Genomic DNA, 16,847 nt, shown 5'->3' with positions numbered 1-16,847 from the left:
TTCAAAACAATTATTCTACAAAATCAAATAAGCTCAAACGATATCACTTTCTGTTGAAGACTCTTATAAACTAAAAAAAAATAAAAAATCCTTCAAATAGAAAAATATTTAAACAAAAATATAAACAGTAAGCTTCAATTGGTCGGAATAAATTGCATTGGTTGGTTAGATGTACCTAACCAACCTCTAGCTTGAAAAAACATTTGCGTTATATTTTATATCCATGTGCTGAGAGAGATGATACCTGCTATACTTGTGTATAAATGGACCACCAGAACAGCATCAGTAGCATACGGTACATAGAAGTTCGATCCGGATATTGTATAACTTTTCGAAGTGATTAGATTGGAAAAGTTATTTCGCAATTCCGGATGCTTTGCCGAGTGGTAGGCCCCAGATATACGTTATATATATACATTTCCGGAATGAAGAGCGCTCGCAGCATAATTCTGGAAACAAAGTTCCACAATAATACTACCGCCAGCTATTCAAAGAGTATTTTTTTTTTTTTTGCAGCTCTCGGTGTGTTATGTGTATGTATTATTTATTATTGCTTGGAATCAATGTGAGATTTTTTTTATTTTTGTTTTATTTTGAAAAGGACTGTGCATCCAGTATGACGAAAGTTTTTTGCAGTAGGAGTCATGTATGACTGCAAATTATTTTTCAATTTTCTCCCTCAGATATTTATTTAGATGCAAAATAGATATACAAAATTCAAAAATATTCTGTTATTTATACTTTTTATATGTACAAATTTGAAAAATGTTGGTTTTAGTTTTTGAAAGGAAAGTGAGATATTTATTCGTCTTTTAGTATCCATTGCAAGTTTATTGCTTGGTTGTAACCATAAAATGTGTTAAATAAAACATTGAGCTTTTTCGTTGTAATTCAACTACATAGTAGGTATTAACAGTAGGTACCTATTTTTTCGAAATAAAGAATGATTGAACATAATTTCAAGATCTCATTCCTCTAACCCACACAACTCGAACTCTAATTTGTTAAAATCTATAACGTTCATCGAGCAGTTTTTGTAAAGTAGCTTAAAGAAGATCATAAAAAGTTTTTTTTAGCTAAAACTCTCTTGTTTTAAGACACTAGCAATGGGAACTTGGCATTAATAAATTTCTTTAAAAATATTTTTGTGTACCTGAAAAAAAATAGTGTAGAGGCTGTTTATATGGTCAAAAAGTGCATACAAATATTTTTTTTATTTTTTTTTTTTTGTGTACCTTCCATTTTTTTTTTATTTATGAATATCTCAGTCAGTTTTTTTTAACCATTCTCAATTATGTTGCATATTTTGGAAAGAGAAGCATTGTCAGACCTTTCAAATGATGTATGTAAATCTATTGTTTAAACAAATAAAGTGTAAGTTTTTATCCCATTTTCTCATTTTTTTAACTTTAAACATTTTTTATTGCATAATGAAACAACAAAAAAAAAAAACAAAGTTATTATTCTGAAAGAACATTTGTTTACGCACAATTTTAATGTAGAGTCAGTTGGGGTAAGTGCGCGCACTTTTTACTTTGAGACGAAATTGTGAAGATTCTGTAAGAGATATCAGGATAATGTTTTTTTAGATTTGATAAAGCTATATTTTGGGAACAAGAAAACACAAAAAAAAAGTTTATTAGTTAAAATATTTCATATGATTAAAAACAAAAACCAAATAAAGTCGAAGTGCGCACTCTTGTCCCAGAGTCAGGGTAAGATCGCGCATAATCTTGGGTAAGAGCGCGCACATAATTTTAATAGGAATCTTGACAGTTTACGGCAACTTAATATCTAAACACTTAATGTTATACTTAGTTAAACAAAACTTCATTTCAAAACTTACAATTTTTCACTAAAATGAATGAAAATATTAAAAAAAAAATAAATTAAGTTCAAATAACTTAAACTTTATTTATAAAACAAAACAAACACAAAAATATTTCTAATTAAATAAGATAATTACGGCATTTCTTTTTTGGAATTCATGAATAAAAGCCTTGGTTTTTCAAGATTCGAGTTTCAAATGTTTCTGTCCTGTTGAAAAAGAAAAGTTGAATATGGGGAGAAGTGCGCGTTCTTACCCACAAAAGGACTGCGCGATTTTACCCACAAAGGTACTTTTTTTCTATTTATCAAATTTCTAATAAAATAAAACAAAATCTAACAAATTTTTGACTTTAATCAAATATAAATGTGCACAATTCAAAAATATGTATGTGCTACTCTCGGTATTTAATGCTGCCACACCGACGCTACACACTTTTCCGCACAACTTTTTTTTTTGTTTTGAGCCGGGTTTTTTCAACCCTCTTTTAAAATAAAATGGAGCTGAGCACACAATCGCGAAGGTCATCACTTATTGACATCTTACTAAGCGCTGATTTCCTCATTTTTCGTTTTAGTTTTTTTTTTTTGACACAACTCGAGAAATAAGCACTGCGCGCTCTTACCCACTGAGCGATCTAACCCCAAATGACTCTATTGTTTTTTTTAATTCGACCAAAACTGCGGAATGTACGCTATTTTTTGTAACTAGAAAATATGGCCTATCATGATGTGTATTGCAATAGGGTGCTCGGTATTTAAAAAAAAATTAGAATTTGTATGCTCCAAAGGGTTTATATGATTGAAAATAAACTAAAAAATATATTCCCTAACTTAATTCGAACCCGTCACAGTGGTCGATTTTGAATCATTAGGAGGACTTAATTCTTTTGTATGTCTTATTGGCTTTGAATATTTTTTTATGGTTATAACGTCTTACAAATCGATGAACGAAAAACGTGACTCATATTCCCGTTTCACCCGAGTTTGTTACCAGTTTGGTATAGATTTCAATTTCATCTTAGCTGATTTATTCCTAAATCTAAATCAATGTACAGCTTAAACTATTATAGACACAAAAATCTACTATAGCTTGTTTGAGAGAAAAACAAATTATATTAGGGTGAACAGGAAAAATGAAAATATTAGAACCTAAAAACTAAAAAAAAAAAAAAATAACAGAGTTATGAAAGGTTTTAAAAAAATTGCAAATATTAGGACCTTCGACAAAGTGGTTATCATAGCTTGACGAATTTTTTCACAGAAACTTGGGCTACGGCAATGGAAAGATAACAACAAAAACATAGATGTCAGAAACGGATTTGTTTCCAGAGTCTTAATTTAAAAAAAATTATAAATTTTTGAAAATACAGATATTTTGTTTGGGTTATTTTTGAGTGTTTTTATTTTTAGAAGTTTTTTAAAGCTTGCAAAAAATCTCAAACTAACAGAACTTTTACGTTCCAACTGATCTGAGTACGTGTGCAAAAAATTGGAAATCTAAAATAATGTTTTAAAGAAGTAAGAAGAGTGGCGAAAATGACCTGATGTTAGTGCCAAAGTTGCTATAAAACTTGGCTGGGTACTACAGTGCACCTGATTTGTTATATCACCTCCATTTGTATTTAGTACACTTTGTTCTCATATTTTTTTTTTTATTTAATAAGAAATATGGAAAACTGTTTTGGAAAAAGCTGGGTTGTAAAATACACATTCTTAAATTCCAAAGTCCAAAAATTATGCCACCTCAGAGTTTCTAAAAGTAAAAACTCTTAAGCCTTGATTCATTCAAATTGAAATCTAACTCCCTTTAATAGGCTACTGAAACATTCCAATTCAATTCAATGCATCACTCTTCATTAAATATTTGGTATGTACTTTCCATCTGAACTAAATTCCTGTGATTAATATTTAAATAAAAAGGTTGTAGGTACCTTTAAGCTCTAAAAAAATTTCACTCACATTTTCATCATTATTTATTAAATTTCATTTTTCGTTTAGAAATGACCCATTTTCATCTATAAATAATTTCTTGTTTTTTGTTTGTTTAGCAAAATGCTCATGAATCAAATACAGCTGTTTTTTTTTTTTTTTTTTTTTAATTTACATTTCCAGAAAGAATGAATTTCTAAACTTAATTTGTGCAATTTTTGTAAAAACGGATCAGTTTTAAGTCTTTCATGATTATCAAATTACCGGAAGGTAAAAAAGCCCAACAGAAAATTATATTAATTATTTTTTAAGTTATTTTTTCTACTTAACGGTTTGGTGATAATTAAATAAAAATAAAATTTAGGACCTAGAATATTGAAACTGATGGTAGTTCTATTCTTATAATTGCCACTTTCTTAACAATTACCACATTTCAATCACAAATGTGTTTGTCTTTGATAACATTTAACCATTTTTTATTAATATTTTATTATAATCTATAACCCCCTAACTCCCATTCATTCTTTCATCTAAAAGGTTATCCGAGAAATAACTAATTTATCTGATTGATATTCAATTATTTACTTGTACTCTCTCAGTATTCTTTTTGGCATGTCAAACAAGAAACAACCAATGCACACGTCTGTGTAAGAGAGGCTCCTCTGATTAATTGTGTCAACGTTTCTATTTCCGAACCAAGTCGATTTGTCAAAAACAAAAGCAAAAAAAAAAACCCAAAGGATCGTTGTTGTAGTTTGTCTCGTCCATATCCTTGTCTAACTTCTTCACAATAGCAAAAACTTCCAATCCCTTTTATATGTACGTATTTATACTATATTTGAAGTTGACAATTCATTAATTATTTCCTTCATCCTCAGGAAAAAAACAAACAAAAAAAAAAAACACTCCTACTCCTTGTAGGTATATCGTCAGAAAAAGAAGTCATGGTCATGCCTTTTGAAACAACTACTGACGACAATACAATTCTCGAGCAAAGTCAAAGTCAGTGCGAATCCTTTTTAGTGTCATTGTTCTGATTGTTATAGATATTTTTTTTTCTTTTTTTTTTTTGCTTTCTTTTATTTTTGTCTGAATGAAGAGGGGCAATTTTCCACACCTCATTTTGTTACTCCCACAATATATTGATTGACATTTTGTCTTCAATCTCAAAATAAACATAAAACAAAACAAACAAAAAAAACTAGAAAAAAGAATTGTTTTTGGAAACTCCTATGAAAAGAGGAACACCTCAAAACACAGTGAGTGTTGTGAAGAGAAAAGATGTTGTATATAGAGATGCCATTCAAGGACTCGTTTTCTATCTATAAACCCACCCACTACGCCAATTGACGTTAACGTGTAAACAACTTTGGTGCCTATTTGAAAATTGACTCTTCCTCCATGCAAAACCATCCATAGAACATTTTAGAGTAAAGCTCTTGGAACTGTTTACCATAGGCGGTTGTATAGAAGATTCAAAACTATACACAAGGCAAGTGGTTTGGCACTTGAATAACAGAAAATAACCCATCCTTTTGATGGATTTTTTTTTTTTTTGTTAACAACTTTACATCTTGACATTTCTCTGTTTAACTATTTACGAAACTAAGTGAAGCCTTCAAATCCACTTGTGTGTTTAGTATTTGCATAAGGTTGAACGGCAGGTGATTGGCATAGAGAAGTAGGTAGGTTTTTCAAGGTCTTTAAAAGGGCTGACAACCTGGTACTAGGCATATGCAAAGGAATCTTCTAGGATTGTGTGTTTACGATTATTTTTATGCAACGTGACCATTCCATTGAGAAAAAGCACTAAAGACTACTTTAGTTAGACCTTTGTTTTGATGATAAAGTTAGGAAATTTTTAAAAATATTACACTCAATGGAATGAAAAGCTTTAGAAAGTATTGGAAAGAGAAAGGAGAGAGTAATGATATCCTGGAAATGTATACATCTCAATTTATCCTTACACGATGAAAACAACTCATTTTTCTTTCAGTTGAATAAATTTAACTTACCATGGACAATGAGTCATAAAGGATTTGTAAGTTTTGCCAACTTTGAAAAAGAAAATTTTCATCTGACAATGGTGAATGCATTTCAATATACACTTTTCTAGAATATTTTTGTGATTGTTTCAAGGTTGGCATCAAATTCAAAAACAATTCGGTTTAGTTATTACAGTTTTTTTGAAGTTATACTTCTTATGGGAGGGTGGGTATGAAAATTTACTTTTTGACAAGAATGTCAAAGGGATTATGACGCGATCACCCTGGGTAGCAGGGCTGTCGTTTCACCTTTAGAGTACGCAGTACTTTAGTATTTAAAAATGCAGTACGCCACAGTACGGCAAACATAAAACACACAACACGTAGCAAGTTACATGTTTCATGTGGCAAGTTGCATGTGGCAAGTTGTATGTGGCAAGTTGCATGTGGCAAGTTGCGTGTGGCAAGTTGCATGTGGCAAGTTACATGTGGCAAGTTGCATGTGGCAAGTTGCATGTGGTAATTTCCATGTGGCAAGTTGCCAGGGTTGCAAAAAGCTAACATTTCAGCTCAGCTCACAGCTCAGCTCAAATTTGAGCTAGGTACCATAGCTTAGCTCATTTGAGCTGAGCTGAAAGTGAGCTGAGCTGAAAGTGAGCGCCCCAACTTCCAACGCCTATATCTCGGAATTTTGAAAAATAATGAAAAAAAAATTTTTGATGCCAAAAGGTAGCGAGGACTCTAACCTACATTTGGGTACAACTTCCATCCCTGTAGGTACACGCGTTCTCAAACCAGGAGAACTTAAAGGTAAAAAAAAAGTTAAGCCCGATTCTGAAAAAATAGGCATGATGTGGCGGTTTAACATGCAAAGCGATTTTTTAAAAATCTGACAATGTGCAAAGCGTAGGCCCATGACACAAGCTATCATTTGGCATCACTCCCAAAAATTGCTCTCAAGCGGCTTAGCTTCCAGGAGCGTTCAAAGATTCGGGGATTTTTCGAAAAAAAAAATTTACCCCAACTTTCAAACACGATTTTCTCGGAATTTTGAAAAAAATCGAAAAACCGGATTATACCACTTTCGGGTAGCTGAGAATATAAGCTTTCATATGGCACCACTCCCCTGTCTCTAGATCAAAGCCTTCCAACGCCTATATCTCGGAATTTTGAAAAAAATGAAAAAAATTTTTTTGATGCCAAAAGGTAGCGGGGACTCTAACCTACATTTGGGTACAACTTCCATCCCTGTAGGTACACGCGTTCTCAAACCAGGAGAACTTAAAGGTAAAAAAAAAGTTAAGCCCGATTCTGAAAAAATAGGCATGATGTGGCGGTTTAACATGGAAGGCGATTTTTTAAAAATCTGATAATGTGCAAAGCGTAGGCCCATGACACAAGCTATCATTTGGCACCACTCCCAAAAATTGCTCTCAAGCGGTTTAGCTTCCAGGAGCGTTCAAAGATTCGGGGATTTTTCGAAAAAAAAATTTACCCCAACTTTCAAACGCGATTTTCTCGGAATTTTGAAAAAAGTCGTAAAACCGGATTGTACCTGATTTTTTTTATGATTAAAAAAGAAATATTTTACTAAAAAAATAGAAATATATTTACTATTAACCCTAGAAAGATAATCTACGTCTGTAAGACATATGGCGTGTAAAGAACTGTTTTATCTAATTCAATTCAATTTTCTGGGTTTTTGTTAAAATGATTTCATTTATTATATCACTTCTTTAAAATAATCTAAGTAATGAGTTAAATAAATATGACAAAAAGTGTTAACATAAGACCAAAAATCTTTTTTAGAATCATACGTCTCTGAGACGTATATTATGATTATCTTTCTAGGGTTAAAAAAACCAAGAGAAAGATCACGAAAAATTATCTGTTTTATTTATAAAAATATCCATGTGTTAAAATAATTCCATTAATAACTAGAACCAAACATCTTGAGCTATGGTGTTTTATAAAAGTTTAAAATATCTTCATATTTCATTATACTTTCCAAATAAAAATCAATGTATCCTCTCACCCATCACAGCTCAGCTCAGCTCACTTTACTTTAGCTCACCCAACAGCTCAGCTCACCGACAGCTCAGCTCACCCAACAGCTCAGGTCAACCATCAGCTCAGCTCACTTTCAGCTCAGCTCAAATGAGCTGAGCAATGGTACATAGCTCAAAAGTCAGCTAGCTCAAAATTTGAGCTGAGCTGTGAGCTGAGCTCAGCTCACTTTTGAGCTTTGTAGCAACTCTGCAAGTTCAATATTGCTACTACTAGTGCTGAAGCACACACAATTCTCATAAAATAACCATATCGCACATTTTATGCTCAATTCATTTAGTTTCGTTAAGCGTATACCGTACGTTCTGAACCGCACAACATGTGTAAATTTCACAGAATAAATTGAAAACTACATGGACGCAAGGAGGATGAAAGAATTAATTTATTGTTCACTTGATAAAAATGTAAAAAAACGATGTGTGGATTAATTAATTCAGTAATAGAAATTAAAAATATCAAATGAAATTCATTTACATATACTGAATGAGAAGTATAACTTCAGTCGCGTGTACATGTGTACACACACTCTTTTTTTTCAAATACCAACGGTTTTAGTTTGGGGCGTTATTCAGTTCCTTTTGCAAAATTCAACAATATTCGTTATAAGTGAGCTAGTATTATTTTAAAAATTTGGTACAGATTATTTTAACGATTACAAATCCCGCTTCAAATCCTTGACTAAGATAAATGTATAAAATTCACGTCCGAGATTTTATTAAAAGATGTTGCAAGTGTTAAGGCGTGATAAATTATGGAAGCAAAATTTAAATGTAATATAAAAACGAAAATTTTAAGAGAAATAAAAAAAAAAAAAACAGAATTTTGACTTGTTAAAAAAAAAAACAACTTTTTAAGTGGTTTTTGGCCTTAAAGTATGTCATTTTGTTTCTGGAATAGTAAAGAATTTTAAGAAACAAAAATCAAAATCGTTATACCTAGCCATTTTCTTAAAATAAATTTCAAAAAAATTGTAACCCATTTAAAAGAAAATAGGTATTATTCGACAAATTAAAACAGAGTTTCAAAAAAATTTTTTGTTTCATTTCAAAAAAATTAATTAAAAATTTGAAACTTTTTCACAAACTACAAACAATTTTTTTTTGAAAATTCTTCTTAACTTTTTTTACAAGAATACTACTTTTGAATCGTTAGTCATTTTTTATTTCGTTTTTGAGAAAAAATATACATTTGCATTTTGGTGACAAACACTGTTATTCTATTCCTAGGAATCTTAACTACATATATGCCAAGTCTGAAGATACTAATCGCGTCAGTACCTAGTATAAACTGAAGGTGAAGAAAGACACTAGGCAGACTGACATAAAGTAACCAGGCTAGGTAGAAAAATTAAAATTTTATTTTTCTCGGATTTTTTTTTTTTTTTTTTTTTTTTTTTGTGACAGGAGGAAATCTTCAAAAGACACTTAGCAGTATTCGACACCAAGTAGTGTGGGACTCTTAACCACTAAAACCACCTCTTAATCAGGACCAATCTTGAAAGATCGACACAAGATTTTTTCTTTCCTAACTTTGTAAAGTAAAGTTTATATGTGAAGATTTTGTTTCATTGAGTTTGATACTTCATTTCGGTCCAAGCTCTCACTGTGTCGACGGCATTTTGTAGTTTTACTGCTGCCTTATTGTTGGGTACCAAAATTGCGGTATCATCTGCAAAATTAGCCATTATGGTGTGATTATACCAACTGGAATATCCCTTGTGTATAGTAAATACAGGGTAGGACCCAGGACACTTCCTTGTGGTACACCGGCTTCTATTTTCTTCAATTCCGAATATTCTTGATCGTACCATACACTAAACAATCGTTGTGAGATTTACGATTTTAATATTTCATAGTACTGCCTGGGAAGATCACTTTGCAGTTTGTACTCAAGTCCCTCATGCCAAACCTTGTCAAAAGCTTGAGCAACATCTAAGAATATAGCTGAACATACTTGCAACGGCGAATCCAGGGGGGGGGGCACGGGGCACGTGCCCCCCCCCCCCCCCCAGAACTGGTTTATACTTAAAGCAAATCAAATTATAAGAGTTGTTAAAATATATGAATTATATTGAAAGAACTTGAGTGAAACTCTTGTCTATTTCTGGCTGAAAATGCAAATTTTATTGTTTGTTGCATCCCTTTCCCATGAAAAGCTCCACCTCACAAATCAATAAACGACTATTTGTTGGGTAAACACGAATTTTTTTCGATTTAAAAAAAAACTGAATTTTCTAAGTGAATTTTCTAACTTCAAAGTGATTTTGGTGAAAAATTTTGATATGGACATCGACAATCAAGGTATGAATGGTATTCTAAAAAAAAATTTTAATTCTATATGCAACTCTATTTTGTATATATTATTTAACTGCTGGATATGTAGAACAAACTTGCATTTCAGAAGTTTGCCCAAGTTTGCACCCCGAAAATAAAGACCCCTTGAAAAAAACTCCTCAAAAGCGACCCTTTCTTATAGATTTTTATAAATATTATTTTATTGAGAAAGTTTCTCCAGGTATACCTTTGAAAATATGTAAAAAAAAATAGTGTTCCAAATTTCAAAAGAATCGGTGCAGTAGTTTTGAAGTTATCAGAGTTACACCGGCTTTGAAAACATTGGTTGTGGGGGAGAAAGATTTAAAGTTTTGACCTCTGGACTAAAACGTTCGTAAGCGAAGTATTAAAATACTCATAACTTGGTCAATTTGGCTCCAATAGACCTACAATTTTAATGCAAATAAAAAAAAAAAAAACCAAAACTGTGTTTCCCGGGAAAGAAGTATGTTTCAGTTTTTTTGTTATTCTTAGGAACTTTAATATTTATTAGAATGAAGTCCTTAGTATTTGACTAGAAACTACTAAGTCATTAAAAAATGGTTAAAATATGTCCATAATATTGCAAAATTTTATACAAAATCAATTAAAAAACGTAAACATTTTTTTTTTCAAAATTTCATCTTTAAAACTTAATTTCTCAAAAACTATTAAATGAAACAACTTAAGTCAAAAACTAAAATAAAGAATAGATTACTACTTTAATATAGCACAGGATTGTACGTACATTTTATGATTTTTATATTTTTTTTTCCTCCCGTCTAATCCGCAGGTAAGTGTGTAAGCACTTAACCCATTTCCGGCTAACGTTGCGTTTTCGCAACGTCATGTTTGAAGACTTCTGGAACAACTGATTATATTTTTAAATAAACTAAAAAATTATTTGGAAAGATAGTCAAATTATCTAATCGACCTGTTCTTGGATTTTTTTTTTTAAATTTTTTTTCGAGCTTTTTTGGGGCTATGAAAAATTCGAGTTTTTCAAAATTTTGAGGTAAAATTTTTGAACTTTTGAAAAATATAGTCAAAATTATAATTTTTCTAAATAGTCTCAACTACAGGTAAATAAGGGTTCAAATTATATTCTAAAATAGTGCTGAAGTAATTTATTTGAGTTGCCTGCTTGTCAGGTAAGATGAAAGCATTACGTTGCGTTTTCGCAACGTTAGCCGAAAGGGGTATCAAAATTTTTGAAATAATTTTTTTTTACATGGAGTATGAATACATTTTATTTGAGTATTTTTATGAAGAAATGAACCAAATAAAGATACACTGGGTAATGAAAGATTGTTGAAAATAAAATAACAAAATTTGTAATAAGTTATACATTATAATTTGGTAATTTTATGCTTTCAAAGAATGGGATTTTGTTCGGTATTCATCGAAGTATAACATTTCTTGGAGGAAAAGCAGTTTGGCTAGAACACTTACAACGTCGCAATGGAGCACTTCATTGCGATTTCCTTCCCTTTGGATATCTGGTGCATTGTTTGTTTCTGATCGCAACAGGGAATCTACAACAAATATTCTAAATTCTAGTTTTGGCATTGGTGTTTCCTTACCAAACTTTTTGCAAATGCTTTCAATACTTTTAGGAACGCTTCATCCAGCGCATTTGATAGTGAAATATAATTGATCAGTTCGAATCCGATAATTTGCTTGTAGCGTTATCATATAAATCAATTCCATCCATCGTGATGATGTTTTCGCGAATTGAATTTGGCATTGGAATGTTGACAAGTTTTCCCTTTATTCGATCAAACCGTTTTGCCTGATATAGTGGTGAGTCCATCAAATGATTTGATAAGACTGTTACAATTGTTGTTCCAGCGAACAATTGCAATTTCATTTTCGTTATCGAATGCAAAATCAATGAAACCATGACTTTTTCTCATTTGTTTGAGTTCGGTCAGCTCTGATTTACCACTTCTATTCTCACGAACTATGAATGTAAATACGACACAAGAGTTGGTTTTTTGCTCTGCATTGAGAATAAATCAAATTACCTGTTAGAAGGATGGTATTCTAGTTTGTGAGACTTAAAAAAAATTGTCGATTGTTGGCGGGTGCTGATTTGGTTTATCGATTTTTGAAAGGAATCAATTCAGAAAAGTTATCACTAAGTAATTGCACTACGATAAGAATTGAATGAAGTAGTCACTTTTATCATTTTTTTGACAACATGAAACATACTGCCACCAAAACGATGTCGCAAGTGTTTCACACAATACGTTTTTTCTGCAAGAAATGTAATATCTTGATTCATATCCAAAATGCTTCGATGAGTACCACACAAAAAACCTTTCTTAGTAAGCATAAAATATCAAAATATAATGTTTAACTTATTAGAAATTTTGTTATTTTATTTTCAACAACCTTTTATTACCCAGTGTATCTTTATTTGGTTAATTTCTTCATAAAAATACTCAAATAAAATTGATTCATACTCCATGTAAAAATAAATTATTTCAAAAATTTTGATACCCCTTTCGGTTAACGTTGCGAAAACGCAACGTGAATTTTCTGGAAAATCAAAAGCTTTTCCAAAATTTTTTTTTCAGATTTCCTCTAATTGGGCCAAAAGTGTGTAAAATTTCAAGTTTCTAAGTCAACTGGTACTGGTAGCGCCGGAAATGGGTTAAGTGGCTTTTTCTGTAACAAGAAAATGAAAATTCCGAATAACTTTTTTGTCGTTTGGTACCTATTTGATGTGGGAAATGTGGAAAAATATTTTTGGCCAGGTTTTAGACCAAAATAATGCACTGTGCGTCGTTAAAATTCGCTGCTTGTCAGTCAGTCGTATGATACTTCACTTTATTTCTAACTGTTATTGCTGATTTTTTTGATAACCCGCAATTAAAATTCTTTCTTCTATGAGTTTGCCAAGTCTCTTGAGTAACAGTTTTTCAAAAACTTTTGCCATAATTGGTATACCTAAGCGATATTGGTCTGTTAAGACGTCACTTCCCTAGGTGGCTTACCTTGCTTGGGTATGACAATTAATTCAGCAATTTTCGAATGGTGTGGGACATACCGTTGCTTAAGGCATGCATTTATTATATATTGGAGTTTTATAAAGGCTTTCAATGGCATTATGAGCAGTAATTAGATCGTAACCTGGTGATTTTTTATTTGATAGTTGATGTAAACACATACTTTTTATTTCTTTTAGTCTTACAATTGGTATTTCACTTTCATCTATCTTATCAACAAACTGTAAGCTATACTAACTTCAAATCTTTTACCGAATTTTACCCACATCTGCCATCTATGGAGCTAGTGGATTATTGTGGTTCAAGGCTATCTGCAGACTGCAGTCCTCGCATCATCTTTTCTCACCTATGTGTACATAATTCTTGCTTTAACTTTTTATCAATACCTGCTCGTATTAAAAATGGTTCTCCTTTAAAAAGAAAGGTAAGCGTCAGTTCTATGATAAAAAAAAATCATTGCCTGTTTACTGCATATTCTCATCATTTCATTGTTCTAGTCTGTACTGATTCGTTGTTCACAAGTTCCAAGTTCGTTTGTCAGCTCTTTTGTTTATTGTTATGCAGGTACTTAATAAATAGGAAAAACCACCATATTTTTATTTTTTTAAGAAATAAACTATTTTGAATATAATTTCTGAATAAAATTATGACTGTAGCACGATTTTGTCGAAATGTCTCATCAATGACTCAGTGAAAATGAATTTCGGCCCCAAAATTAAGTAAGAGACCATTAAAATGAAACGACGTTGAAATGCAGTTTTTTTTTTTTTTTTTGTTTCAACCACAAATTTTGATAATGCTGACGATTGTATTATGGTATAAATAAATCCTTATCATTTTTAAATGTAAAAACTCTTTTTATTTCTACATTTTAAACATTGTGTGGTATGTTGACTTGATATATTCAAAATTCTTATGGCTGTAGAGATAAGTGAAAATAGAACATTAAATCAATGCCGTATTTTTACAGATTTTAAGCTTTGAGTGATATAGTGATCAAAATTTAGATGGAATCTCCTAGCAGATACAGTTGAAGAGCTTCGAATTTGAAATTGATAACTCGATACTACGACAATTTTATTTATTGGCTTTGAATTATAAGAATTTGCCTACAATTAGTATGCCAGTAAATAAAATTAAAGGCTGATTGTTTACATATTTGTCTGAGTGACAATGGTTTAATATTAATAACAGCAGAAGATTTTCAAAATTCAAAAATTTCAAAAAAAAAAAGATTTTTAGCATTTTAACTTTGTTGTTAATTTATAATTGGTTTTAATATTGCTTCATGTTATTCACGCAGTCTTTTAACTCAAACTTCTTTAAATTATCACAAAGTAATCCAAAATGTTGCACAAAGCGTTCATCGAGAGAATATGATTACGTCAAAACGCTCAAATTGATATTTTGGGTCAATAGATTCTAGAAATTGTTCAGATTGATAACGGTGACAAGTTAGGCTCGGACACAATAAAATCCAAATAAATGTAGATATGTCTGTTTCGTAGTAATTTTTATGATATTCTTTTCAAGCGCAAAATGCCCTTGAACCGTTTTTCGGAATAAATAGTATCTTTTTTTCTCAAAACATGTTGAAAAAAGTCTATTAATTTTGAAAAAGTTTCGAAAAAATTTTTTGCATTAAATTTGAAATTGAAGTTGAGTTGAATTTTCATTCAATTCCGAACTTCCTGCAATGTCAATTAAAGCATTATTAATTATTATTAAAAGTATTTTCAATAATAAGAGCTATAGAAGTAGGTTAAACTTTGCCGGGTCAGAATTTTTTGAACCGCCATATGACTCATTATTTGTGTAAGATCTTTATTTTAAAGCAAGTTCAAAAATTTTTTAGCTTCCGAATATTGCAAAAATTGACCTAAAAACTATCGAGAACCACAAAAAAAAATTCAAGAAAAAGAAAATGAACACAAAGTTTTAAAAGTCCAAATAATTGATTAGAAAAAAAAATTGGCATCAAAATTATAAAAGAAAGACAAGTTAATGGATTTATTCAAATAAGAAAAATCTTAAATTGAATGTAAGTAAAATTTATTGAAAACTGATATTCAAATTTGCCACCAACTTGTTTTTTTTTTTTTTTTCTTTTCAATCCTCGCAACCACAACCACCGAAACATGTTATAGCCTTGAACTACACGATCATGCGTAGGTAATTCATTAACCTCAAACTATAATTTCTATTAAACATCAATTACCCAAAGCTTCTTGAGCCTCGTTTATTGATTAGAATCCCTATCTCATAAGAACCGGAAAGCCTTTCTGCCTACATAATTCTAATAGAAAAGCAATAATTTGTCTCCCGAGCCAGGATGTAGGTACCTTTATCGGTGTTAACTTGCTTCCATTACCAGTTATATAAGATTCATGATGATGAGACACGAGAGATGTCAATATACTCATACCTTTGCCTTTCTCCACACGATCGAACTACCGAAGCCCTCCTACTGCGTCCAAGTTGATCAAAAAAAAAATGTATCATCCAATCAAAACAATCCGGCTACTGTGTCTCCAACTATTTAAACTGGAATTCCAGTTTTTATTTGTTGTATTTTAATTGACCTTCAAAGGTGTGATACCACGGCTTCTTTATATAGTTCCCACCCCTAATGACCCTATAAATGCAGAAGTATCTTCTATTGTCTCTATTGAAAGAAATTCATCCAATCTAGAAGAAGAATTAACAAAAGATACAATATCTTTTCTAGCTAGAACAGAAATGCGGAAGAATAATAAAACAGTCACACAAATACATACGCACGCATACAAAATAATAAACGATATCTCTAGACGCCTTAGGCCAACATATACGTGACACCCATTAGGCCAGGCATTGTCCTCCTCCGTTTTAGTTGTAGATATGTGAAGCTCAGCTGATATATTTTTATTATTCGAAGGCATTGGCACAGGCACACATTAACACCCATACATCAATAGCACGCATTTTACAGTGGTCTAGCAACGAGTTTATACACAAAATGGTAATACAATACATTTACCCGAATCACCCCGGCTAAAGTTAAGACTCATGAAGACACCAAACAGAGGCCAGAAGAAAGACGTAAAGACGTACAGAAAAAAAAAAAACCTAAAAGACATGCAAGAAATCAAGAAAAAACCAAGTAACCCAGTCGATCGTCACCTCAGTTTATCGACGACACTCGAGCGGATTACGAAATTAAAAAAAAAAAAAAATAAAATAAAACAAGAGCTTCAAGATCAGAACTTATACCAATCCTCAAATAAAAATCCTCAAACGGTATTGAGGTTTTGAAAAAGTCGTGATCTCTTTATAATTTACTACCCTCGCGCGGAAGTCTTAGAAATTTTGTTAGAATTTTTTTTTTGTTCAAAGAATTTAAGTGTAACTTTTTAAGGAATTATTTTTCGGTAAGATACAAAGCCGGGCTTAGCGGAGGATAAAAAGTATCTCAAAGCTGTTTTACACACTCAAAGATACAACAATTTAAAGGATAATAAATTCGATTTTTTTTTTTTAAATTCGATACTTTTTTTGGGAGATTGTTGAGTTTGATGGAAAAAAAGCAGTTAAGGAGTATCTTTTATGGAATAAAAGTATCTAAGAAGTATTTTTGTGAAATAAAAGTATCTAAGGAGTATCTTTTGTGAAATAAAAGTATCTAAGGAGTATCTTTTGTGAAATAAAAGTATCTAAGGAATATTTTGTAT

This window comes from Episyrphus balteatus, chromosome 2, assembly GCF_945859705.1.
Source record: "Episyrphus balteatus chromosome 2, idEpiBalt1.1, whole genome shotgun sequence".
Classification (NCBI taxonomy): domain Eukaryota; kingdom Metazoa; phylum Arthropoda; class Insecta; order Diptera; family Syrphidae; genus Episyrphus; species Episyrphus balteatus.
This window is presented reverse-complemented; position numbering follows the sequence as displayed.